The sequence below is a fragment of the Patagioenas fasciata genome, chromosome 29, assembly GCF_037038585.1.
Source record: "Patagioenas fasciata isolate bPatFas1 chromosome 29, bPatFas1.hap1, whole genome shotgun sequence".
NCBI classification, from domain to species: Eukaryota; Metazoa; Chordata; class Aves; order Columbiformes; family Columbidae; genus Patagioenas; species Patagioenas fasciata.
In genome coordinates, this window is record NC_092548.1 from 2,295,468 (window position 1) to 2,320,707 (window position 25,240).

At 49.0% G+C, this 25,240-nt stretch overlaps 1 pseudogene; it reads right to left on the minus strand.

Annotated features, from left to right (window-relative positions):
• LOC136113845 (dynein axonemal heavy chain 9-like) overlaps positions 1–25,240 on the minus strand; it is a 248,318-nt pseudogene that overhangs the window by 185,345 nt on the left and 37,733 nt on the right.

The following is a 25,240-nucleotide window of genomic DNA, read 5'->3' on the forward strand; positions in this document are numbered from 1 at the left end:
AAAAGTACCACAAAACGGCATGGGAAGAACTCTCAAGCCAACAAACAACTGTTCATATTTCTGTCCTGTTAACACCCTCCAGAGCACAGCTCGACAGCTGACTGCTCTGTGTGGGAGGCCATGGCTTCCACCAGGCCCCTCAAGGCACAGCACCAAGTTTCTGCGACAGAGCATATCCCACCCAGCCTCATGCTGGCACAGCCAAGATCAGGTTTGTATCATCAGGAATCCTGATTCAGGTCTCCTCTGGACCCAGCTTCGATCTACACAAATAATGACAAGGAAAAATCTGATTTGCTTTGCACTGACAGTAACTCTAACAAGACCTGGAACCAGCCTAAGGCTGAACTCAGAGAGGGACACCATAAACCCTTTGCAGGCAGGAGAATCAATAGGAAGAGACTGGAAAGCAAAAGGTCACTGAATACTACCCCAAACATGGTGTCATTTAAACTCACTGAAAGGTCTCCCATTAATGCAGCTGGTCAAATGCTTTTGTCCCTGCAGATGCTCCAGTAAAGCAGTCTGAAAATTTTATTGCTCCGATGATCACCAACCCTCTCCTCCCCCAGCAGCCAGTGCAAATGCAGCCATTAAATAAAAGCTGTGAAACGTTAGCCATGGAGCTGAGCAGCACAGTGCCATGTTTCTGCTGATTTTGGAGATTCATCATACCACTCAGCCACAGAATCAGGCTCACCTGCTTGGACAGGAGCTCTTTGCAGAGTTGGTAGAGAGTAATGAACTTCCTGGCTAACACCCGGGCCTCGATGAATCCCTCAGCCACCAACATAATTTCACAGATCAGCTCAAAGTCTGGCACAACCATCGCACACGGCCTAAAATGACAGGTGAGGAGGCATTGCAGAACAAGTATTTCTTGACTACAGGTCTTACAGGCAGCGCATTTGCAGCTTCATCTTCTAGGCCTTCTTTTACGAGCCAGGTCACCCTCTGCCTTCCCCACGACAAGGGACAGAGCTCCTTTGCCCTGCCTGTGCGTGCCCAGACCCAGGCCTGTTGTGCAAGGCTTAAACTACCTGCGAATGCCCTATGCAAGTGAATTCCCCAAGGACATGAGGTCGAGCCTGGATGTTCCAAAAGACAGTTTCTGCCAGGTCACAAACCCTGACCTGGACTCACCTGGAGAGAGCTTTTAAATTCTCAGGTAGCTCTGTTCGCCCTGCGTAACCAGGGTTCATGGTGATGAAAATGCCTACTGATGGTACTAAGCTGATGTCTTCTCCAAGAAAATGGAAGGATTTCTTCTTCTCCCGTATTGCATCCTGCACGCTCTTCACCTAGAAATCAAGACAGTACTATAGTATCAGCGTTCACTTATGAAAAACACATCAGACAACGGTGCTTCCTTCGTTACTCTTGGCCTCGTGACAAATGGGGCTAATCACTGTTTTATTTTTTACCGGCAGCATAAAGCTTTATACACTGTTTGGAGTACATCAGCATGGCAATATCAATTTCCCATCTCAGTCAAACTCTGGCAAAGCAGAAAAAAGAGCTGAAGAGAGTGGAAAGTCAAAATGCAAAGGAGTTGCAAGACTTCACACCTTTGCTCCATGAGACAATGATGAACGTGGGTCAGGAAGAGCAACTCAGGAGCGGGAAATGTCCCCAGCACTGCCTGCATTCACCTTGGCTTTTGACATCACCTGTGGGACACTGCTCAGCACATCTCACAGCAAAAACACCACCAAAGGCTCCACCATCTCTGAACCAGCCAGCCCAGCAGAGGTCTGATGTGTGAGAGAGACACAGGGCAGTACAGGTATCCACAACATAGCCAACACCCAAACGCACTCCCCAAAGTCTATCACAATATGGGCCCATTATTCCCTTTACCCATCTCACCTCTCCCCACACAGCGTTGCTCTTCAGGACATCCCAAAACCCTCCTGTGCCTGCTCCGTTCCCTGACCAGGCCCAGAGAAGGGGTAGCACCTCCCAATAAGCTTGGCCTCAGCTCAGTTGTAAACTGACCACTTGATATCACTTTTAAAGATTTTGGGACATCAGATGTTTGATTTAAAACCAAAACCAGAAGGCAGAAGCTGTAAGACCTCTCCTAACACCTTCACTCACTAATATTATATTGTTTTTTATATTTGCCTGATTGCAGCTTTGTTCTGCTCATTCCTCTCCTTCCGAAGAGTTCACCTCTCTGCAAACAGCACCTCAGCGAGGGGCAAATCTCTCTCTATTCACCGCTCTAACCTCACTACTGTTTGCCATCTCAAAGTAAAGCAATTAATCGAATTTTTCCCTGTAAGGAACCATATCGACATCAGCTGCATGAGTAAGACAGCCAATTAAACATCGCCATGGTAACACTCCTAATAGCAGCCAGGAGACACCATGATGGAATGACGGCCGTGCCGCTTTCTTCAGCTGCCACGCTCCAGCCAGGAGCGAGGGAACCATCAGCAGTTGAGTCATTCCTGGGCTTCTTTTGTTCAGCTTCCCTTTTTATTTCAAGATCCTCAAAGACTTTTTTTCAATGACAACTTTAAACTAGGACCTGACGGAAGAGAAATTGAGAGGGAATGATACATAAACTCTTGTACCTGCCTGGGGCTTCTCTGGGATGCCACATAAGGTACCAATTATGAGTGAAACAGGTGAGAAGAATGAGGAGTTCATGGAGGGGTTAAGAACAATGTCTTTGACCGAAACATTTACAGAAGCGTAGAAACTTCTGAGCTTTATATCTTTCTATAACACTGAGCCCAAAAGGGAGTCCAGGAACAATTCAGCACCTCAATCAGGTATTAGGATCCTAAAACACGCACTCAGCTGACAGTTGGATCCTGAAGAACTTGGGCACTTTGGCACCTCAGTTTTCTGCACTGAAGCCCCCCAAGGCTTCCCCTGTATAAAATAATGCCAGGTTTCCTCATGGGCTGGTAAGAGGAGGGGAAGGAGGACGCGAAGTGACAGATTATATATATAAGCACGAGAGCGCAGGACTTTCTGGCACGATGGGGAGGCCAGTCTCCCTTCCAGCCCTTCTCCAGGGATGCTGCTGCGCTTCACACGAGACTCACCAACACAATGCACTGAGCAGCTAAACTACAGAGGAGATGAGAAACCATTCGCCAGGGGAAACACCCATGCCCAGCTGGGCACCGCTCCAATAGCTCTGTCCCAGGTTTAATCCCACGGTGTCAGGGTACCCTGGGCAAGCGCGTCAGCAAGGGCCGCAGATCTGCCCCAGATTCCAGCTCCCGAGTGTCACCAGCTGACACTGGCTTTTGGGAGCACCACGGGGCTGCGCACATTCCTCCAAGGAATGGTGCCAGTTGGCCAGGAATACCTTCCAAAGCCACTTGGCAGAGCTGTCGTTACAGACACCAGAACTAAATCCACAGCCATATAGTTTTGGAGACAGGTTAAGAAAATTAATCCTGAATGTATTCCCATTTCCTGAGTATGACACACAACCTGTGCCTGACCAGGGGTGATAAGGAACCCCCAGAAGTCCAGCGGATCTGCCCCAAACACCCCTCTTCCCCTCTGTGAAAATTATTCCCTACATTGCAGACTGAGCAGCCGCAAGTCAAGGCAGCTTCTCTGTCTTGAAACGATGTGCTGCAATTATCTCACAGCAGATTAATGACACGAGTGCTTTCCTGAGGAGGAACAGGTACAGAGCCATGGTGCGTAGTGGTCTGGGAAAAGATGCTACAAAGAATTGTCTTGGCACAAATGCTGTAACTGGGGCAAGAAAAGTGACAAATAGCTTTGCAGCACGTAACTGCGACATCTTGGCAGTGCTGTGATATTCATGTGATTAATCTTGAGATCTAATCCCACACCTGCCTATACACAGAACTGAAACCGGCAATATGCAATTGCCATTTTTACCCTTGCTCCAAAGACTGCAGAATGGCTCTGCTCTGTTTGTATTTATTTATGAGTGTTTCTCCACTCACCTGTACAGCAACCACAGAAAGGACCTCAACTGAGATCCTGTTAAATTCATCAAAACAGCCCCAGGCTCCCGTCTGGGAAAGGCCTTTGTAAATATTCCCACACGACTGGAAAAACAAAACAAAAACAAAGATTACAAGAGTGAAATCATAAATGGAATCAACTCCAGCAAAAAATTGATTTGATTTCCCAGCCTGTTTATTTATAGCAATTTACAGTCTATTGTGGGTATTTAGAAAAGTGCATGGAAACAGCAGGCACAACTCAATTATAATATTTATAGCTCTGCGCAGCTTGCCACTTTATCTGCTAATTGCACTTTCTCGATATATCTGTGCACCAGTTTCATTTAAAGGTCACTTGTGCTGAATTACTGATGGTCCCGTTTCCTGGGAGAGCCCATAAGCTAAATGAAATATGATCCGAGGCTACCAAAATCACTGTACCGTGCCAGACCGGCAGAGAGCAAGACTCAGCCTAATGATTCAGTGCTCTGTAGCGGCTGAAGGTTCACTATGTTTTGGGTTTATTCTGGGAGAGGATCCTGAGAAAACCAGGACAGGTCCCTCCCCGTGCCAGGGGCTGCCAGGTCGCGAGCACGCCGAGAAGAAACGACCAGGGTCCAACTATCAGCGCAGCCTTGGTCTCAACTGAACAGACCAACATTTTTGAAGAATTACACATGAAATCTAACTCCAGAAAGGAAGGGAAATGCATAATGAGGCAGAGAAGATAGTTCGGGTCTCTGCCTCCTGAAGAACCTTGTGCAAATCTTAGAGAAGGAACGGGAGGAGAAGGAAAAGGCATTCAGCTTAAAGGAGTGTAGCAGGGATTTGGAGAGAGGTGATCACAGGATCCCAGGCTGGTTGGGCTGAAGGGACCTCTGGAGATCCCCAGTCCAAGCCCTGCTCACGCAGGGTCACAGAGCAGATCACACAGGTGGGTCCAGGCGGGTTTCAATGTCTCAGAGAAGGAGACTCCACACCCGCTCTGGGCAGCCTGGGCCAGGCTCTGGCACCTCCCAGCAAACAAGTTTCTGCTCATGTTCACATGGAGCCTCCTGTGTTTCAGTCTGTGCCCGTTGTCCCTCACCCTGGCGTTGGGCACCACTGAACAGAGTCTGGTCCATCCTCTGACACCCACCCTGAGATATTGATCCCATTGATCAGATCCCTCTCAGCTTCTCTTCTCCAGCTCAACAGCTCCAGCTCTCTCAGTCTCTCCTCACAAGAAAGAAGCTCCAGACCCCTCAGCATCTTTGTAGCCCACTGCTGGACTCTGTGCAGTTATTCCTTCTTAAACTGGGGAGCCCAGAACTGGACACAACTCCAGATGTGGCATCACCAGGGCAGAGCAGAGCGGAAGGAACAACCTCCCTTGACCTGCTGGTCATACCTCTCCTAATGCACCCCAGGTACCATTGGATTACTCTCATCCTTCAGGTTTGCTCGGGCCCTGAGCATCCCCAGCCCCATGTGACCGCACTGCAGCCGAGGTGGGAGCCATACCTTGTAGTCCATCTGCTCGGAGCAGTTAAACACGTACACCATGATGCCCAGGGCTCGCCCCAAATCTTTCGTAGTCTCCGTCTTGCCAGTGCCCGCAGGGCCTGCAGGTGCTCCGCTCATGGTCAGGTGCAGTGACTGGGTCAGGGTGATGTAACATCTTTCACAGTGAATGATGAATGAAAAAAGGAAATATGTCCAATAGGTCAACTGTGGGCTGCAGGGCAATAGCACTAGAGCATTGCACTCAGCAGAGCCTCTCCTCTGAAAAGCTGTACGTGAGCAGGGGTCATGTCTGAGCTGAAAGCCTTCTTGGCATTAATTACCACCTCTGCTCAGCTCTGTTTTCTCCAAGAGATACTCATCTTCCACCAAGGTCTGCCCAAACCTCTTCATGTCCAGCTTGTGTTCTCTCTGGATCCTCATACAACTCATGGATATTGGGCACATCTCAGGCAGTATGAGAAAAGGACAGCTTTTCTGGAAGACCTGTCACTGACAGAAACCTGCTCAGGTGGCCTATGAGTGAACCCAACTCAAAGCTGCAGCAAGTCCCAAAGTTTCTCCATCATGTTGATGATGGACACTGGGGTGGTGTCCACATGTGAGTATCTATACTACCTGTATAAGCCACAGAGGTGTAGTCAATATAGCCAACAAAACCTGATGATACCTGGGGGCTTGACGCAGCTGACTAACACAGGTGACTAGAGCCACCTGAGATGCTCTTGGTTGCTGAAATGTCACATAGGGTGGAGAGATATGACAAGGGGTCCATAGGAGACTTTTACACTTCTGGATTGGCAGCTGGAAGCCAGGTGGGACAACACAGAGTATCTCAAGTAACCCTAGGTGTCCCCACTGAGGCAACCAGGTAGATGTCTGCTTCAAGATGGGATGAAAGCTCTCTAGACTCACCAGCTTTATGGACTGTGGACATCTTGTGCACAGGAAGACACCCACAAGTGTTTTAATGTGTGAGCTGAATCCCACCCAGGGATCTGATGTACAAATTCCCCAGAGGGTACCACCAAAAACCAGATAAGAGTTAGAGCTCGACCACTGGAGTGCTGGGACATGGAGACAGAACAAGAGGGATACAGGTGTCTGAACTAAATCCATCTTTGGTTGGCATCTCTCTCTCTACCTGTGTGGCAAAGCCCAGCTATGACATTGTGTCCCAGGGACTTACCTGTCGGTCAGCGGAGTGATCACAAGCCGAGGGGTATTGCCAAGGTATTCATAGGAGTACAGGAACTGGGCGTCACAGATGTTGGCAAAGCAGTGCCGTTCCTCATCTGACCATCTGTGCCGGAGCTGTGACAGCCAAATGAAGGCCTGGGCATTGTCCACCTGCAACACACCCACAAACACCATCACAGGAAGGCCGGGGATGCCAGACACATGCAGCTCGGGGGCCAAAATAGCGACTGCTATAAAATTTTCATGGGGGATGACTGGTCCTCACTGCAAGGCAGGTGTGGTGAGGAAGGCCGCCTCCTTGCAATGCGGTGAGAAATGTCACCTCCCCATCTCCCATCAGTAAAGGGGAGGAACCAAATTAGTGACCACATTGGTGGGAGAGGAAAAAATTAATGGCCAAGAGAAAGAGCCTTACAAAAAGACTCCTGAATAGATTTAAGAAGCAGCAAGTCATGAAGAAGGTCTCATAATGCAACCAGAGTGAGAGAAGGAGCAGAGGCCATCTAGACAAGGAAGAGGTTGCAGACAGCACCAAGGAAACAGACTGGGGACAGGTGGACAAAGACAGGCATGGCCAGCGCTCTCTGCACAACCAGCAGGCAGGTCCAGATGCATCACTTCACCCCAGGCTGGACCGAGGCACCACTGAGCCCAGCTGAGCCTTGAAGACAGAAACCCTGTGAGCAGCCTGGCTGCCTCTGAGATGACACAGATGAGGGAAGAGCCACAACCCAATACATTCAGGGCATCTTCCCACCCACCTGCAAGGCTAAACACTTGGCATGGTGTCAGGGACAGGGGAGTAGTGTGGGAGAGGTGTTGCAGGAGAAGGGAGTCCCACATAAGTCCCTGTGGCCCCACACCAGACAAAGGACGCTACAAAGAACAAAGCTTGAATGCTTTTTCTTACTTTCTAAAGTCAAAACTGAGACTGAGTCCAGCAGCCTCCCAACACACCACCATCATCCACCAGCACATGTCTTGGCACCAGGACGCAGTGCCGCGCTCTCACTCCTGGTGTGAATCTGCAGCAACTACAAGTTGGTGTTGCAGGGCCATGACACAGCACAGCTCTGCAGGCTTACAGGGGCTTTCTGCACACTTACTACAAACATTGTAGAAATAAATTTAGTCATACGTCTCCCACTGAGACCGGCAGTGATCTGAATGGCCAGTGGTTGGGCCCCCTGAAGCCCCCTCTCCAGCACCCACAGAACTGTGCTGAACTGCCAACACCAACCTTCTGTGCTATCATCTTTGCCACCACATCCCGAGCATGCACATCGATGGTGCAAATGGTCATGATTTTCTGTCTGTCGCCCTTGGAGAGCTGCCCGATCAGCATGGTAACGAGGGTGTTCAGCTGGGTCACTTGCTTCTTGTGATATTCCTTCATCGCATTCTCGTAGCCTTCCTCCACCCTGGCAAAGGCAATCCCAACCTCGGTTGTCCACCAGATCTGGGTGCAGCAAAGCGCCACCTAGGGAAATAGGCTGGTTCAGTATCAGGGAAAATACCAAAGCTTCCTTATGTTCAAGAGTGTCGGATCCACAGGGAGATCAAGGATGAAACATCTGTGACATGAAATTAAGTATTTTTTCATACAGTAGTCACAGCAGACAGTACAACAAGGATCTGCTCCATGACATTCATTTAAAACACCGTATCAGTGATAGACACATTTAGCAGCTAGTTATAAGTAAATCAGCACCTTTCACATGCCTGACACAGCAGAGGAGGAAGAGTTGGAGACCACGAGGTTGTCAGAGGTGCATCTGAGGGGCTCTTCACTCTTATCAGGCCTCACCACTTTGCCTTCCTGCTGCACCTCTCACTGCTCTGGCTGTACAGACTGCACTGCCCAAGCCCCTGGGCTCTGTCACCCAACCAAGAGCCCCAACCAGAGCATGGAGCTCAGCCTGAAAACTCCATCAGGAGACCGTCAGGATAAAGGACAACTCATCCTCCCTCTCTCCTGGATAGCAAGGTGGAGGCCAGAAACATGCCTGTCCACAGCTGCTGAAAGAAGGGAAGGGCAGGACTGATGGGGAACCCAAGAGCTACCTTTCCACGAGCCAGCCTGAGTGGTGATAAGAAGCAGTGGCAGATACCTGGGCAGGATAGTCAAAGAGCCATTGTTCCCTTGGTTTTTCCTCATAAGCCATGACGGCTTCTGTCATCTCATCTCTCACAGTAGCCCTCATGCTGTCTAGTACATGACTGAGCCAGACTTCAACCTGGAAAAGAGATTAAATCCCAGTAACACATTTGCTCTTCTTAAGTGCCTTTGGTAATTAGTGAAGATAGGAAATGAGGCAAGCATCTCAGTTCTCTTTAGACTGGACATGAGGGAAAGGTTCTTCACCCAGAGGTGCTGGACACTGAACAGGCTCCCAGGGAGGTGTCACAGCCCCAACCTGACAGTGTTCAAGGAGAGACTGGACAACGTCCTCAGACACACGGGGTGACCTGTGGGGTTGTCACTGCAGGGACAGGACTTGGACTCCATGATCCTGGTGGGTCCCTTCCAGCTCAGGACATTCTATGAGTTAACCAAACCTCACAGCCTCCTTCAGACTGGGTAGATTTGGCTAATTCTGGTACTGTAGGATTAGCATCTACTTCCAGACACCAAGAACAGAAGACAGATTTTTTTCTTGAACTCTAGCTACAGGAGGAACCAAAATGAACTCCGTCAATGAATAATTTGGTCAGGTGTGTTCCACCTCCAGGCCATGACAGAATCCCTGGTGGGACGTGGGCAGTCTGCCAGCAGCAGAAGAAAGATGCTGCCAAACTTGGGAACACAATTCCTGCTGAATTTCATATTTCACAGGCAAAGCCCTCAACAAGAAGACAGACTGAACGCAGCAAGCTCCATTGCTGGGGAGCTCAGTAGCCGGTATTACGTACTTTAGCTTCCTGTAATAGACCGTGCAGAAAGGTGAAACTACCAGGATAGATAAGCTGAGCAGTAGCTTGATTCTTACATTTCATACTTTCACTCGTGGTATGAAGTAATGAAGACTTGAGAAACAGGTAAAAGGCCTTCTCCTGCCAAACACACCCGTGCAGAGGTACTATGGAATAGCTTAGTCTCTTTTCAGTCTGCATCCCCTCCCTCACCGAGGATATTTGTAGCAAGCTTTAAGACCAACCTTCAAAAGGTCTTAGAAAAAATCAAATTAAAAACCTAGTCAGAAAAATGGCACAGCTCTTTCTCTCACAGTGGACTGCGACATCCACGTCCCCCCTTAGTGAGGACCTATCCAGAGTGACACGAAAGGTTGTGGTGTAAGGAGGTACTAAATCACCACCTCTTCCAGCTTTTCTCATGCACCAGGGGAGAGCAGTGAAGCTCTATGACGTCTTGGCAAGGGATCTCACACGAGGGGCAGGGGAGCAGACTCCACCGGACAGTTTTGATAGACAAGGACTTCCCTCTCACCTGCCCACTGCAGTCACAGGGCTCGCTGAAGCTGACGTACTCCTCCTCTCTACTGTACGTTCCCAGGCCAACCTTGGTTGGCTTTTGCTCAGAGTCCAGCTGGAATTTCATCCTGGCCAAGCTGTCAAAGAGTTTGGAAAGATGACGTTGCACCTGCAAAACGGGTTGTATAAATAAAGCAACCGAGATAGGACGAGCGGAATGAAGATCACTATACATGTCACAAGCAAAATCATGTTAACAAAATATCTTGGATATTTAGGTAGCACCACATCTTCTCAAATGTGGCCAACATACTGCCAACAAAAGCCTCTTGCTGTCTCTTGTAATACTTCCACCTATTTCTACGTAATTTAGAAAACAGACATGCCTTAATAAATCATGTTTCTCCATTGGGAAATCTTCCATACAGAGCAAAAGCATAGAAAACATTGAAACACCTCATGACTCCTACCCCAAATTTCCCTACATGTAGTGATGAGAAGTCTGTAGCCATTTCTCCACCTCATCCTATTCTCAGCACAACGTGGAGTTTTCTTCACTATGAACTTTCCTGTTTTTCCACTACTAGAAACTGATTTTGTGCTAGTGAAATATCCTAAATTCTCTTTCATGGAGAAGAAAGATCTTTATTTCTGCCTAAGACCTATGATAAACAGCCCAGACCTCCTATAGAACAACCATGTTCACCAAAAGCACTCTTCCAGAAGGAAAAGAATAATTCAGTTCTTTCCTGTTCACCTCCATCTGAGTCTGCAAAGCCAACAGGGAGATGCTGTGGGCTCTCAACATCAGCATCTGCCTGCTGGGAGCTGAGCAGGTCACCAGCACTTCTTCCAGACCACTGCGTAACACACAACTGCATCACTGCGCGCCCCACGCCAATGAAGGTGAGATTCTCCTAGGATTGACGTCCCCACAGAAAGGGGAAGCTCCCAAAGCAGTCCCAGACAGCAGCTGCCTCTCTCAATTACAGCAGAGAGGTAGAAAAACTCACATAGGGGAGATGAGAAATGAGGGAAAGGGACCTGGGGTCCTGGGGACAGCAGGGTGAGCATGAGCCAGCACTGGGCCCTTGTGGCCAGGAAGGCCAATGGTACCTGGGGTGGGTTAGAAGGGGGTGGTCAGTAGGTCAGAGAGGTTCTCCTGCCCCTCTGCTCTGCCCTGGGGAGACCACACCTGGAATATTGTGTCCAGTTGTGGCCCCTCAGCTCCAGAAGGACAGGGAACTGCTGCAGAGAGTCCAGCGCAGCCACCAAGATGCTGGAGGGAGTGGAGCATCTGCCGTGTGAGGAAAGGCTGAGGGAGCTGGGGCTCTGGAGCTGGACAAGAGGAGACTGAGGGGGGACTCATTCATGTTTACAGATATATAAAGGGGGAGTGTCAGGAGAATGGAGCCAGGCTCTCCTCGGTGACAACCAGTGATAGGACAAGGGGGAATGGGTTCAAACTGGAACACAGGAGGTTTCACTTAAATTGGAGAAGAAACTTCTTCTCAGTGAGGGTGGCAGAGCCTGGCCCAGGCTGCCCAGGGAGGCTGTGGAGTCTCCTTCTCTGCAGACATTCAAACCCCCTGGACACCTTCCTGTGGAACCTCAGCTGGGTGTTCCTGCTCCATGGGGGATTGCACTGGATGAGCTTTCCAGGTCCCTTCCAACCCTGACATTCTGGGATTCTGCGTGAGATGCCCAATGCTCTGATGCTTTCAGAGAAGGAAGGGTGGAGGTGGATTTGTCCATCTAATTCTGACTCACTGACTCACAAAGAACTACAACCCTCCCTCTCATGAGCTGTGCTGCAAGTGGACGCAGCTTCTCACACACATACAAGCAGGGCCAAACCCTGGGAGGTGCTAAGTGACTCTGAGAAGCACAGGGCACTCAGCATCCCCCCAGATCACAGAATCATTTTGGGTGGAAGAAACCCTCAGGATCAAGTCCAGCCATACCCTAGCTCTGGCACTAATCCATGTCCCTAAGAACCTCGTCTAAATGTCTTTTAAACCCCTCCAGGGATGGTGACTCCAGCACTGCCCTGGGCAGCCTGTTCCCATGCCCCACAGCCCTTTCTGGGAAGAATTTTTTTACAATATCCAATCTGAACCTCCCCTGGCACAACTTGAGGCCATTAAGCGTATCTTGAGGCCATAAGCTTATCTCTTTTCAAACCGTAAGTAAACCGTAGAAACTTTTTCTTACATGTAGAAGCTTCTGGTCACAAATCCCCAGCTGCCCCTTCCCAGACCCTGTCCAGTCTGGAGGGTTCGGACACAGCCCCAGCACTTGCTGCGATCCTGCTGCCAGAGCCCGAACGCACCTGAATCTGCACAAGTTCAGCACCCAGTTCACGAGGATAATGTCATTGTGTATTTAATCCTCCTTTAGGAATCATCAGACTTTGAAACTACATTGGGAAGGCTGAGAGTGTATCTATGTATGATACTGCTTGACATTTACTTTGATTTTACTGCAAATACTTTTGAATAACAGAAAACACCAGGAATTTCTTCTTACTCAACAGAGCATTTCAACACAGTATCTTTGCTTCCTGTGGTTTTTTTTTCCTCTTCATTTTAAATATCAATCAACTATGTATTTATGATACTCTGTGGGCTGAAATCACCCAGCAGCAGACACAGATAGAAGCAGCGTTAAAGGTTAGAGGTAAACAACAGCATTTCCAAATACACATGCAAACCTGCTCCATTCCTGTGCTCACATCAATACTGAAAATGGTGGAAAGCCTGAAGAAAGTGAAAATACTCGCTACCAAAAGACAGAATTAGGACTTTGTTCATCATCCAACACTCGCCTTTTGCTGTGAACGTTTTGACTGGTTTTATGCACCAACCTCTGAATAAAAGATGCGTCCCAAACAAGGCCAAGCAGAGCTGTGCAGGGGTGGGTGGCAGCCCAAGGAAGTCCTGCCTTGGCCACAGCCACTGTCTGACCACCAGCTGTCTTACCTCTTCCAGGCTGTGTTCTGCTCTTCCCCTGTAAACAGGCCATCCCAAAGACCTTTGCATGGGGGAAGGAAGAAGTGGCTGACTAGCAGATGTCTCCTCTGCCTAAAAACAGAGACGTCTCCAAGCCCTCGGTTGTCAACACTGTCACATTTGAATGACCGGCCTGTGGCTCTTTCAACAACAGATGCTGTTTGCTGGCATCCCAGCTTGGGGAACCAAGCTCAGCAACAAGTTTTGGCTGAGATCCTCAAGAAATGGTTTCCCCCAACCTCACTGTATCCCAGCAGAAACAAACCCACTGTTTTTATGGTATCAAGAACATAGCTCTGCTCTGTGCAGTGCTTTCAGAACCATCTGCAAGCATCACCAGGGACAGATGGGACAACATACAGTGTGCGCATTGCCTTTCAGAGACGACAGATGAAGGCCAGCAGTGAAAGAGTTATTGTTAATCCAAGTGAGGGTGGGAGAAAAGGCACTCAAGAAAGGATAAGCTACAGCTGAGTCCCTAGACAGCATCTTCCACCCTGACATTACTGACAGCTGGAAAATGTGAAGGTGACATAGTGCAAGGCTTACCAGCTGTGGGTTGGTGCCATTGGAAAGAATATCCAATCAATCTGCTGAAGAAACAAAGTAAAATCTGGGAAAGGCCAATCTTTTCATGTCCAAATATTCAGCCAAAGCCTTCTCACACAGGGACAACCTGGGGAGAAGAGCAGAAAAATAGAGCCCAGGACAGGCGGGTGAATATCCTTTAATGTGTCGTGCTACAGTTTGGGTTATCGAGCAGATTCTCCCCTCCCATGGGGAAATGCCAGACATGAGCTGAGCCTGCAGGCTGGTCCTTTACAGCATTTTCCAAATAGATAACAAAGCACATAGTAACTCATAGATCTCTCTCCACTCCCAAGGGTCAAACAGACAAAGAGTCAGAGAATCCTCACCAAAAAGCAGAAACACAGGTGGAAGAAGAGGCTAGAAAGGCTTTGCAGTCTGACTTACTGTTTTAGACAAGCTCTCAACCGCCACAGGTGATTTCACACTAGGATGAAAGTTTCCAAAACTGCTTTTATTCTAATGAGCACATTTTAAAGTCTGATTCAAACCTACTCAGCTTTTTGTGCTTGTGAAGCCTGAAAAGAAACTTGTTTGCTCCGTTCTAAAATGAATCTCTCAGTGTTTACATGTTAAACTGCTGCTGAGCTTTCAAAGTTCATAAATAACATGCAGTTAGTCCTCTGTGGGGAACACGGGCCTTATCTGTTTAGGAAGTAAAATTAGATCTCTATTTTAAATGGATAGTTATTACTGACACAACAGCTATCACGTTAACTTGTTAGGTGTGTTCCAGGTAGAGTAGCTCATATGTTAGGTGAGAACTGTATCCATCTCTGGACATTAAGGTCTTTCTCAGGGAGTTTAGTTATACCATCTGTGAAGGGTACACACACAAAGATAATTTTGTTAATTAAAGCACATGGGATCAGCTCTGCTGCAGATATCCCTGCTTGGACTGCTAAATAGATATTTAAGACACCAAATTTGGGGTGGCAGTGAGGCCACATGTTATTAAAACCAACTGAGTGCCTAGCTTTGTATGTGTGCAAATCAATATTCAAGATAAGAGTTTGCACATACGCAAAGCCAGAATCCACCTTGGGGGCTTCAGGGTGATGGATCATGAATAAAAAGACTCAATGTGTGAATGCAAAGAACGCACAGTCCAGAAGGAAAGCCTTGGAGCACAGGTTAAACCAACTTATTAGAGCTGATCCCAGTCTCTGACAAAATCCTGGGACTGAAGTTGTACCTACCTACTCTGAATGTCCTCCAGTTGTTGGGACAGACCTGGTTTATTGGTGGCCTCAACCACATTTGGGGTTTTCTGAGTTTCATAGGCCAGTTCTTTAAAGTCCACATCAATCCCTTCAAAGCGTTTGGAGTCCTAAAAAGCAACACAAACATGTTCATGGTAAAACATGGATTTTGTGCTAAAGGTCTCCATCCTCTGGGTGCTGTCTTTGGGTTGAGGGGAAAACCTTCTGTCCAGTGCAGACAGGGACCCCTCCACCATTCCAGAATGGCTCTTCCACTGACTTGCCTGAAACTAGTCTGCAAACAGGCACTTGCCTTCTTGTCACTGTATCCCAAAGGGGTTGTGGATAAAGTGCTCCATGCAGGAGGCAATGTCTAGGACCAACCATTTTCATGGGATTTAATTCCCCTTGGAAAACCTCATAAATCTCTCTCTCCCATGTCCAGGTGAAGTACCAAGTTTCCCTGGCTGCAGCAGCAGGAGATGCTCCCACACCGTGGAAAGGCTCCCAGCCTCATGTGAGTGCACTCCTCCCCTCCTGCTACAGCACAGGAATCCCAACACCCATCCACAAAACGGGTATGATGACTCTTGTAGAGGAGAGCCCTTCCTTGCCTTCAATGAGGGTATGGAAACCCCATGTCAGCACCGGAGGCCCACGTCAACAATTATGCTCCATATCTAACAGGGACTCTGAATTTCTGGAGCTAAACACTGAAGAATAAAGCAAGCTATGTTCAAAACATCTCTGCTCCTCCCTTCTTCCCAGGTCAGGCCTCCTAAGTGAGGCGGGACACTGAACAAGTGTTCCAAGCAGTCCAGGTAACACTTCCACGCTACCCTGTGTTCAGCCCCAGGAGCAAGGCTCCATCTGGAAGGTTGAGCCCTCCCTACACTCACGCCACAGATCCAGCTCCAGGTGAGCATCCCACAGCCTGTCAGCACATCCCCCCAGCCCTGGATGCATCCTGAGGGTGCTCAGCTACAGAGACTTTGAGCTTCAGTCTTTCTTTTACGGAAGAGAAGCTGCTGACTGAGCCACCTGTGTCCCTGGAGCCAAGAGGGCCCCGTGTCCTGGTGCATCCAGCACGGCACGGCCAGCCGGGCAGGGAGGGGATTGTCCCGCTCTGCTCTGTGCTGGGGCGGCCTCACCTGGAGCATTCACTGTGTGCAGGGCTGGGGACACAGGAGAAAAGGAGATAAAGCTACTGGAGGGTGTCCAGAGGAGGGACATGAACTTGGTGAAGGGTTCGGAGGGGAAACCGTATGAGGAGCGGCTGAAGTCCCTGGGTTTGCTCAGCTGGAGCAGAGGAGACTGAGGGCAGAGCTCATGGGCTGCAGGTTCCTCAGCAGGAGCAGGAGGGGCAGGGCTGAGCTCTTCTCTGTGACAGTGACAGAGCCCAGGGAATGGCAGAAGATGTGCCAGGGAGGGCAGTGGGACATGAGGAAAAGGTTCTTCACCCAGAGGTGCTGGACACTGAACAGGCTCCCAGGGAGGGGTCACAGCCCCAACCTGACAGTGTTCAAGGAGAGACTGGACAACGTCCTCAGACACATGGGGTGAATTGTGGGGTGTCCTGTGCAGGGACAGGAGTTGGACTTGACAATCCTGATGGGTCCTTCCAAGTCAGGACATCCTATGGTTCTATGGTTCATACCACTGCCAGACAGCTACTGAGATGCAGACAGCTGCCCAGCAGGATGCAAATGTAAATCATGATGCAATTTCATACATGACATTAGATAGCTCCTGGATATTAAGAGCTTGCTGGCACATGGTACAGCCTCAGGGCACTGGTTATCAGCACCTGTATATATTGCCCAGTGAGCGAGGTGTGCCCAGAATCATAGAATCATTTAGCTGGAGGAGACCATTGAGATCACTGAGTCCAACCATAACCTAAATCTAGTACTAAACCATGTTCCTCATCTATACACCTTCCAGGGCTGGTGACTCCAGCACTGCCCTGGGCAGCCTGTTCCAATGCCCCACAGCCCTTTGGGGAAGAAATTGTTCCCCAGATCCAACCTCAGCCTCCCCTGGCGCAACTTGAGGCCGTTTCCTCTGCTCCTGGCGCTTGTTCCTGGGGAGCAGAGCCCGACCCCCCTGGCTCCAAGCTCCCTTCAGGCAGTTCAGAGATCAGAAGGTCTCCCCTCAGCTCCTGTTCTCCAGCTGAACCCCCAGGTCCCTCAGCCGCTCCCATCACACTTGTGCTCCAGCCCCTCACCAGCTCCATTCCCTTCTCTCAACTTGCTCCAGCACCACAAGGGCTTTCTTGGTGTGAGGGGCCAAAAACTGCCCCCAGGACACTCAGCACAGCGTGCTCTCTGAAGCAGATGGAGGAACAGTCCAAGCAGAGCAGAGTGCAGGGTTGGAGACAGAACAGTGTGTTGTCCAGGGGTCAATGGGCTGCGCACATCCCCTCGTGGGTGTTCGTCCCACAGTGGTGCTGTCAGCGATGCTGCTCGTGAACAGGGACGGGGGTCACACAGCCAACTGTGGGTCACTCGTGAGTGAAAGGCAGGTTCCTCCACAGGGCTGCGAGTGGTCCAGCGGGGCCAGGAACAAGCTTGGAAGATTTTCTAAATAATCAAGAGAATAGGGAATAAGACTGGAAGCTGGACTCAAAGACAGCCCTGAGGAGGTCACAACCCTGAGGAGGGCATCAGTGACAACTCTGCTCAATTTTCTGAAGCTGAAGTGGGAGAAGAGCTGCTCTCCTGCTGCACCAGCACTGGAGGCAGGGAAGCGGATACTGCAAAGCTGCCTGGTCCAGCTCTGATTTGACAATTTGCACCATCTGAGTAATTATCTCCGTCTTCTCCCCTCCAAGGAAAGAGGGAACATGCCTGTATCACTGAAGGAAGCCAGCAGCCTCCTGCTCAGCCTCCAGGAACTCTGCATCTGCTGTGCAATGGTGGAGGGGAGGAAAAACAGTTTCTCAGCAGGGTTCAGGCACAACCAACAGTACAAAAACAGCCTGGGGCAACACTGGGGAAACTGCTGTAGCATTAAGGGAGCCTCCAAGAAAGCAATGCAGCAAGAGAACAGTCCTGCTTGGGGGAACACGGCAATATAGACAACCTTCTTCTGTGTAATGGAGGCTCTTCTTCAACGCTTTCCACACAGGAAAAATAGGATTTGGGATTTCATACCTTAGGAAGCTGTGCCCGTATATCTTCTGAGCCTATGAATATGCTCTCCAAGTGAGACCGCGTACGCTGCACTTCGAACCAGAGAGAAATGACGGAATCTGTTGTGGACAGCTTCCTCTGCCATATGGACACTTCCTCCAAGAAGAAAGCAATACATTTGGATGTCATTAAATTCTGCAGCTGCACCTGGTTGTCTTCTAAAGTTTCTATGAGTTCCTCGTCTGACTTCAGCAACGGGATGTTCGTCCGGGGGTGAGGCTCATACTGAAACTCCATGGTGCTCCAAGTCATTTTTAGCTCCTTCAGGACTTTCTCCATACTCATTTCTCGTACCGCTTTGTCCACAATGCCACGAACCTCATCCTCAAAGTTATGGAGGTTGAGCTTCAGGAGGTCAGCCAGCGTGGTGTCCGAGTCCATCACAAACCTCACACCCGTCACCTGCATCAGCTGATTCCAGTGCCTTTCCCTAATGGCGGGATTTTGAAGTTCTGCCACAGCTTTCAGGGCCGTCAGCATGTTCTTCACCTTGCTGTCCAGCCCAGTGAAAGCATCCCACGCCCTCACCTCCTTATCCAAATTCCGAATCTCTCTTGCAAACTTTTTACACTCCAGATCCATGTTTTCCACGTTAATATCCGCCCATTTGGTGGTCTGCCAGTCATCAAGGCAAGTGCCCACAAGGGAGATCATATCCCAGAGCTCTTTGAGAAGACACAGCTCCTTTCGGCACTGCTTCAGTTGTTTATAGCCTGGCACTATGACTTCAAACAGACCAGCTGATTCATAAATCGAGGTCATGGCTGACTCCATTTGTTTAATCTCAATGTGCTTTGTATCCAGCAGTTGATAAGGCTTTTTGGTGTCAAACCTAGAAAGAAATGTTTATTCTTCATAAGTGATATTGTAACAACTTCTAAAGAAAACATAAAACAAATGGTGCCTCTGAGACACAAAGCAGACATGATACATCTATAGTACCCATTGATGGTGCAGCCACATGGCACTGCTGACAACCCCTTTAAGCAATATTGTGCACTCAGCATCCAGATTGAATCTCTTGCTAACACCTTACAGTGTTTGCAGGGACAAAACACCCAGGGCATAACAGATACAACACCGTGAGCAGGTAGGAAATGTATGCAAGGGTTCAAGAACACATCCTCAGGACACTCCAAGATGATCCCATGAAGCTTTTCTTCCTCAGGGCTTCTCTGATGTTATAATTTCACTGTACCTGAATGGTGCTTCTTTCCGAAATCGCTCTCTGAATCTGTGTTGCTCAACATCAAACGCCGCACAGCTCTTGCGCACAACTGTCATTTCGTCCGCCTGCAGAGGAGCCACACGCTGCTTCACAGCTATCGCCAGCTTCTTTATATTGTTCCATTTTTCTGGCAGCTCCTGCAAGCAAAATTTAAATGACGGTAGGCAGTATTTGCTATTTGATATAAGATGTGACTGATCTGTTTATGGACAACCACAGAACAGGAAAAGCAACAGATTCCATGCCTAAAACTGCAAGGAAGTTTTGTTGTGATGCAAAAGCTAAACACAATTTGGGATAAAACTTATCAGTTATCCACAATTTTGAAGACGAATGAAGACTGAGACTTTAAAACTGACTGCTCTGATTGCAAAAACATGTTAAATAACTTCAGAAGAAGGGTCCCAGACCAGATCCTGGGCTCCCAGGATGGCTCGGTGGTTGAGAGAGCACAGTTCTCCTGACACCGACCCCAGCGGGACCCAGAGCTGGCTGGAGGCAGGAGGGTGGGCTGAGGATGCGAGTTCATCAGATCGTCCGGCTTCCCAGAGCTAATTAAGAAACAGAGCCTGGGAAATTTCCAGCCAGCTCTTAGAGCAGAAGATATTATGCCAGAAGGACTTCTACAGAGCTTTCTGGGGCAAATCCCTCCAGCCTGCCTGTATAATATTAGTACTAAATAAGACAGTTTCTTTCTCAGGACTGCATCCAAGCTGCTGGTGCACAGCACTGCTAACAATCCACCCTTTGCACCTGGGATTTTATTTAGAAAGAGATTTGATTTCTTCTCTTCTCACTAGACTTCTCGAGCCAAATCCTCACCCCAGACAGTGACACCAGCCAGGGCTCTGCTGTCCTCAAGTCCCACAGCTTTGCTCTCCCACTTCCCCAGGTACTGTGCCAGCCTACAGGAAAGACTTTGGGCTTCTTTTCATCCCAGTGCACATAGTTGAGAAGACTAATGGAGATGCACCAACACTATGCAAAGAAGCGAAATAACCTGGAGGCAGCAGAGGCGGCCAGAGCAGGGCCAGTCCCTCCTGAGGGGTCTCTTTCTGGCACTTCATGTTCCAGTCTCTGTAGAAATCACTATCCATGACCATAGCAGGGCACACATGGAGCTGCTTCCTTGTCCTTCTCATACAAACTATCAGCTCCAGCCCATCCATCTTCATGGCCATGGAGGGAGCGGTACCTGGAGGAACTTACTTTGGTTTTCCTACTGTGCACAGCAGTGAATGAATTATTCAACTATGTGTTGCTGTCACTTGCCAGAAAGAACGAAACTGTTTTGTTATCTCCTCCATCTGAATGGCTGCCCTGCATACCTCATTTCTTCTGTCAGAAAAATAAATCAGTTGTTCAAATCTACACGCACAAACAGGCACCAAGCAAGCAGCTCTTGGGCAGAGGAATCAGCAGAGCTGGGTTCCCCATAGCACCATTTTTTATGCTGAACTGAAGCTGCTGTAGCAGCCAAAACATTCATTTAATGCAGCTCTTCTGTTTTTCAGGGTGTCTGTAGGAATCCAGTTATCTTTAGGACCCTTACCCGTGTCAGATTTGGTGATACAACCACCCGTGGATCACGGCTGCACCAGCAGAAAACTGGGGGATTGCTGAACCCCGCTCAGGTCCCATCCAAGCCTGCAGCAGAGGGAGGAACTTCTCCCCAAAAAGCTCTGCCTTAAACCTGGTGTCCCACACAGAGCCCTCTGCACACAACGCCCCGTGACTAAGGGGTATCCATCAGTATGCAGCCACACGCTCCTCCACCGTAACATGGTGACTGCTGCCAGTTCCCCAAGGCTGGCTGGGCATCCCACAGGCTTTTCCAACCTTCACCTCATGGTCCCCTGTCCAGAAATGAGAAGAATTCCCCAAAGAAAAATTGGTTCATCAGGGCCAGATGTGGAAAGGTGCTGAAATACTTTCATAACGTGCTGCCAGTGATGTCCTTTGGGTCAAGCAGATTGGGTGTTATAGACCTAGTGGAGGACTGAAGTCCTATGAGAAGGCGACTCCTCTGCCAACATTATCCTTCCCATCTCCACAGTTGCCAAGAACTGGCTTATTTAAAAATAATTATAATTCAAACTAATTAACAGATGTATTTGAAAATGCATTAATTTTTTTCAAGAGTAATCGCTGAGAGTTGGAGCAGGCAATTCTATGTTTTTCATACATAACAAAAGGCTTAATCTCTGCTTTAAAAGAAAAATCTCAATATAACTCCAAAATTTAGAGCTATTAAGGCACATCCCACAATAGTAAAATACTATCCACTGAGGCCCTCTAATGACAGGGAGTGGGGCTTTAAATATTCCTGCAATGCTCTTAAGCTCATGCTCTTTGACGCTGGCTACTCGGCAAACCGCCGTGTCCACCGCAGCTTTTCACCCACCTCCAGTTGCTTATAGACTTCCTCCGGCAGCTCTTGCTCATACGTCTTCAGCAGTTCGACGGTTTGCTTCAGGGGCTCGAACATGGCATCGGTGACACTGTGCCTTTCCTTAACGGCCAGGAGATGCCCCATGATCTCCACCAAACCATCATAATCGCCTTTTTCAACCTTTTTGCTCAAACCTTTGTCAGCAGTTTTTATGAACTCGTCCAGGTCAGACAAGCTGTAGAACACAAAACAGGAAAGCACCAAATGAGAGCAGTTCCTACCGGAATCATCCAGGCAGCTGGACTGGCACGGAGAGGGAAAGGCCTGGCTAACTCTGCCCATCACATGGCAACATGCTGAGGGCATCAGAACCACAGTTCATGCTCACAGGGATCCATAGATGTGCTACAGCTTCCTGTGAGGAACGGATAAATGGGTTGGGACTTCACAGGTTGGAGAAAAGGCATTTGAGGAGCACAAGTCTTACGAGGAGCAGCTGAGGGAGCTGGGGCTGTTCAGCCTGGAGAACAGGAGATGAGGGGAGACCTGATCTCTGCAACTGTCTGAAAGGAGGTTGGAGCATGGAGGGGGTTGGTCTCTTCTCTCAGGTAGCAAGTGATAAGATAAAATGGCCTCAAATTTCTCCAGGGGAGGTTCAGATTGGGTATTAGGAAAAATATTATTCACAGAAATGGCTGTCGGGCCTTGGAACAGGCTGCCCTGGGCAGTGGTGGAGTCACCATCCCTGGAGGGGTTGGATAGACATATAGATGAGGTTCTCAGGGACATGGGGTAGTGCCAGAGTTAGGTTATGGTTGGACTCTGTGATCTTGATGGTCTCTTCCAACCAAACAGATTCTATGACTCTATCCTATGATTCTATAAGGGAGACCTGTGAGCTCGGGTCTGTGGTCTGAAGAGAGTGAATTTGAAAGGACAGTTTTCATGTCATCTCTTCCAATACAAGAATTCAACAAATGAACCTGGTAGGTTGTAAAGCTACAACAAACAGGGATTCTTCTTCGCACGCTGCCTTATTTCAGAGGGTAAGTCTCTGCTGCAGAAGGATGCAGATGTTAAAAATTCACAGCGGTTCAGAAAAGCAACCGAACATTTGTGGGAGAAAAAAAAATCCATCCAGGTCTTTAGATACAAAGGTACAACCCATGACTCTCAAAGTCCTCAGGTATGAATGGTTAGAGACAAGGAGACTATTTGGGGGAAGTTTCCCTACCTGCTTCTTGATCTCACCAGCTGCTGGACACTGTTAGCAGAGCTTGATGGGCTCCTGGATCTTTGGTCCTTTCCATTCTTCCCTTCTCAAAACGCTTACTTTTGAAGTGCCCGCTTAAATTCTGTGGATGCTGCTGGACCAAAACAGAGCCCTAAACACTTCACCTATTAAAGACTAAACTGCTGAGTCAGGAGCTCTTAATAAGAACTCCTAAATGCCTGTTCTAACCTATGCAAAAACCTCTTTGCACAGGAATCATCGTGCTGAAAAGAACACAAGAGATCACAGCAGCCACCACACGCAGCAGCCTTCACTAGTACATATGTCTGTAAATATTTCTTCGTAAGCATCCAAGCCCTGTGGCATCCTTCAGCTGCTACTACTCAAATAAATCACCTAACACATCATCCTGCAGAGACCAGGCGGCTGAGCAGCTATTCAGAGCAGGGAACACATGTTAATTCAAAACTTACATCCAAAGCTCCTCCTTTTCGTAACCTTGAAACTGCCTCCCCATGACTGCTCATGCCAGGCAACCCAAATTACTTTTTTTACAAAGAGTGCACTCAAAAGAGCACTGCATTTAGAAACGGAGCAAGTATCTCATGGCATTAATGCAGCTTTACTGATGGCAAATTCAACAAAATAAGCATAGAGCCCTAGAAGAGATTAGATTAGTTGGACCAGGATGAACAGACAAACAGACATCCTGTCCAACACCACACAGTAGGTCGTAGGAGCATCAGCTCGCAGGATGTCGATGGTACCGAGTTCGTGGAACTGTTTGCACTTTACACACTCAGCTGGACCAGCTGCTCCCAGCAGAGACGAGGGGATGAAAGTCAGCAGAGATGCGATGGAGCTGGCAGGGGGTGTGTGCCCCCTCCTCTTGCTCCTGTATTAGCCTTTTGCTTATCAGTGTGAAATGATAAAGCCCAGCCAACACAAGAGAAACCCACTTTGGTTCTGGGAAGAAGAGGTAGAACGGTTCCTACCTGTGCATGACGTGGTCCATGAGATGCTGCTTGAACACCAAGCTCCACCGTTTAATCACGTTCAGCAGAGACGCTTTGAAAGGCCGAGCATCAACTTTCATCCAACTCTGGAAAACGCTGATGGGCTCGATGCGATTCACCTCCTCATAGATCTTCTCGTAGGAGTCAATCTGCTCTCGGAACTGCTGCAGCGTGGGAGGTGACTCAGGGACCCCGTTCTCTGCATGGGCCTCGATTTCTGCCGCAGTGAGAATGTGCCCGTAGAGGAGGAACTGGCGGAAGAACTCCTTTCTGTCCTCCCCGTACAGGTAGGAGTAGTGGTCGAAGGCACTGCGGTAATCACAGCAGGCCGCCATCACGGCCTGCACACGCCCCATCAGCTCATGGCGCATGTCGGCCAGGTCAGCCATGTCCTCCATGTCAGCCTGGAGAGAAGAGGAGAGGAGCTCGCAGTGATGCGGGGGCAGCGTGGCACCTCCTCACTGCCACACAGCGTGAGGGAGCTCCACAGCCACGGACCTGGTAGTGGAGGAAGCCGCTGTGCTCAGCCAGCCTGGGCACCAGCGATGAGATCCGGTAGATGTCGTTGAGAAGACCTTCCACCACGTCGTAGAAGCCGTCGTTTGTGCCAGGGTCCAAGGAGGGTTGAAATATCAAATCTGGGATCACCAAATCCAGCTGCACCTCAAACAGGGGAGGAAGCCCTGCCTTGGGATCTGGTAGGGAAGAACAGAGGTGCCAGGTTATTTTTGAAGGGGAGAAAAGTGATCTAGAGCCACCACTAACATCCCACCACAAGACACACACATGCCCCACAGGGACACCAGGCAGGTGGGACACCCACTCGCTGGGTCCAGTGACATTGTGTCTGCACACAACGCAGAGGGGAGGCTGCCAAACCAGCTGGTGTTCTGGTACCCACAGGAGATACTGGAGAACAGATGAGACACAAGTGATTTAAGGACCGGAAAAATGCTGTGGAGGGAAGCCTTAAAGAGACCAGGCTCTTCAGCTAATCAAAAGGGAGTCTGAGAGCTGAACAATTACAGCGCATAAGTACTTAAAGAGGAGAAAAACAACAGGAACCAAGAGGCTCTTTAATTTAGTGGAGAAAGGCATGAAAAAATAAAACACCAACTGGTTTCACAAATGTGAAATTATGTGCTTGTTTTTAACAAGATGGTGAGGAACTGGATGCAATTCTCCAGCTCAGTGTGCCTCCACATCCAGGAGGGAAGCGTTCTGAAGATGTGCTTTAGCTGGACACAGCTGCTCTCAGCAGAGTGACCCTCCGTGGCAGCCTTAGGC